Raw genomic sequence first — 2827 nt, forward strand, 5'->3', positions numbered from 1 at the left:
AATGAGCTATCATTTCACATCAACTAGATTAGCAAATATTTTTAAGTCTGATAATTCCAAATACTAGTGAAAATGTGACTCAACAGGACAAATAAACTATGAAATATTTGTACAACGGACTATGACACAATAGTGAAAATGAACTGCAGCTATACATACCATCATGAATGGATTTCAAAAACATAATATTGAATAAAAGAAACAAATGACAGAAGATTTCACTTACAGATAGTTCAAAAACAGGCAAGTCTAAACTTTATATTGTTTAGAAATACATGTAAATGTGGTAAGATTATAAAAAGAAAGGCAAGGAAATAACATAAAATTCAAGATAGTGGTTACCCCTCAGGGAGAGCATTTGGAGAAGGGTATACAGGAATCTTTAAAGGTAATGATATTATTTTTTTTAAGTTGGGTAATAAGTACATGAACATTTATTCTTTTTTTTTAAACTGTGAATATATATTACATATGCTGTATTCCTTCATATGTATATTTTATAACTTTAAAATGTTTAAATTACATGACTAGAAATAGCTTCTTTGGTAAAAGATTTTCTCAATTAGATAGTAGCCTTACATTTACTGAAATCTCTGGGAGAAAAAAATTTTCCTAGGCAGAGAAAAGAAGTTGAGATATAGCACTATTGTAATTTTTCTCATAACAAGGAATTAATGATCATTCATAGGCTGCAAGAAGGCCCTTTAACAGCAGAAAGAAAAATTCTTATCTGCTGCCTACCCTCTGGAACCTATTACCTAAAGACATCTTTTTTACCCACTAAGGATATATAAATAACAAATGAATAAATCAAAACTTTGTACTAAATGTGATTCGAGATATTTTGATGTGATTTTTTTCAAGCAGAAATCTCATTTACATTGTTACACAAATGAACAGTTGCAGCAGACAACTCAGATAGATCTAGGATAACTGGTCGTCTGTAGTTAAAACAGACAGACAAGTAGCCACAGGGATGGAAATGGACCTTACAGCCTCTATAGGGAGTTCCCTTTGCAAGGTAAACATATTGGTCAATAATCTACCAAAACAACATAAAAGCATCCATGATGTGTTACTAACCCCCATCTATTCTGTTTTATACAGTACCAATGGCCTCTGCACTATGATATGATATAGCATACACTTAGTGGGCACAGCAACATTAACTGATCAGAAAGACTGCTGGTCAATCGAACGATAGTTTCATGCTGAGTATTTGGGACAGATAAAAGTTGCTTCTCTGTTAACGTAACGTCATTCTTACAATGCATCCACTGTTGCTTACAATGCAACCACTGTTGCTTAAAGTGAACAACAATTTCCATCTAGGTGTCAGAAGGCTGTAATTCTTACAAATGCCAGATCATTTGTACAGAATATCAAAACCACATGTTCAAGACCAAAATAATATGAATGAGAAGTCTTATGTTATCAAATATGAGAAAGTGGAACACTACGATAAATCAGGAAAAGGCTGCAACTTCTGTTACTCAATATGAAACCTGTTTCTGAGTAACAATAAGAAACAGAAAACCACTGCTCCTAATAGTACTCTCTTGTACTATAGAAAGATATAAGCCTCTACAGAAGGGTTACACGCACCGATCCCCGATTTCTTGCAAGCTGGCTTGTAACATCATCATCAATTCTTTGAATGGCATCCATTTTGGCACATAGACTGGAACCTCTTCTTGATATTTCTTGTTCATGCTTTCTTCAGAAAAAGGTGCAAATATTTGGGGTCCTTCATCCACTACTGTTTTGCATAAGGAATACAATCTATCGCCATCTTCAGTAGAGATGTCCTGGATTTTGTGCAAAGGAAACACAACAGAATACAATTGGGGGCCAGCTTAGTAGTGGGGAAAGGGCAGCAGATGTTTGATGCATGTTGTCCAGGTGCGTCAGCTACAGCAATATGTTTTCCAACCAATTTAGTACACATTACTAGACACAAGCTTTTTTTTTTTTTTTTAGAGACACTGTCGCACAGGCTAGAGTGCAGTGGCCTGATCATAGCTCACCATAACCTCAAATTCCCAGGCTCAGGCAATCTTCCTCCCTCAGCTTCCCAAGTAACTGAGACTACAGGCATGAGCCAAAATGCTCGGCTAAATTTTTTTTTTTTTTAATTTTTTGTAGAGATGGAGTCTCACTGTGTTGCCCAGGCTCATTTCAAACTTTTGGCCCCAAGCAATCCTCCTGCCTTGGCCTCCCAAAGTGCTGGGATTACAGGTGTGAGCCACTGCATCCGGCCTGGACACTAGATTTCATCAGTTCTCTGACAATACTCCTAATGCTAGAATGACACAAAATATGTTTCAACAGATTGTCAGTAATTTAGTTTGGCCACATGAAAGAGCCAATTTCTCCAGCAGAATATGGCACAGCTTGTTGCAAAGCAGGGGATGTTATTACAAATAAGGGTTTAGACAATCTATGCTTTAGAGGCATCAGCTGGCCAAGTCCAGACAATTTTCCTTTAGGATCAGACGTATAATCTCAACTGCAACAATATGTTGGAAAAATGGTACCAGCACAACATTGCATTCGCTTTACTAAATTATTGAGTTCACTTGCAAATTAAATGACTTCTCACTACATGCCTCAGGACCACTGCCCAGTTTCTAACTTCCTCATTCATAATTTACAGATGCTAGGTTGAGAAGCAGTGCAATACTACTTTCTTGTAGATATAAAAGAGATTAATTAAGTTTCCAGCAAAACAGAATTAAGACAAAACTAAAAAAATATAACAGCGTGAGTTAGACATGAAACATGAACAATTTCTTCTACCATCTGTGTTGACTAGAAATGAGACTTC

General features: G+C 36.0%; 1 protein-coding gene across 1 annotated transcript in view; it reads right to left on the reverse strand.

The window, feature by feature from the left end:
- Positions 1–2827, reverse strand: part of ZW10 (zw10 kinetochore protein) — a 65110-nt gene that overhangs the window by 5656 nt on the left and 56627 nt on the right. The gene's annotated exons all lie outside the window — the stretch shown is intronic.

This window comes from Propithecus coquereli, unplaced genomic scaffold (genome assembly GCF_000956105.1).
Source record: "Propithecus coquereli isolate 6110/MARCELLA unplaced genomic scaffold, Pcoq_1.0 Scaffold6, whole genome shotgun sequence".
NCBI classification, from domain to species: domain Eukaryota; kingdom Metazoa; phylum Chordata; class Mammalia; order Primates; family Indriidae; genus Propithecus; species Propithecus coquereli.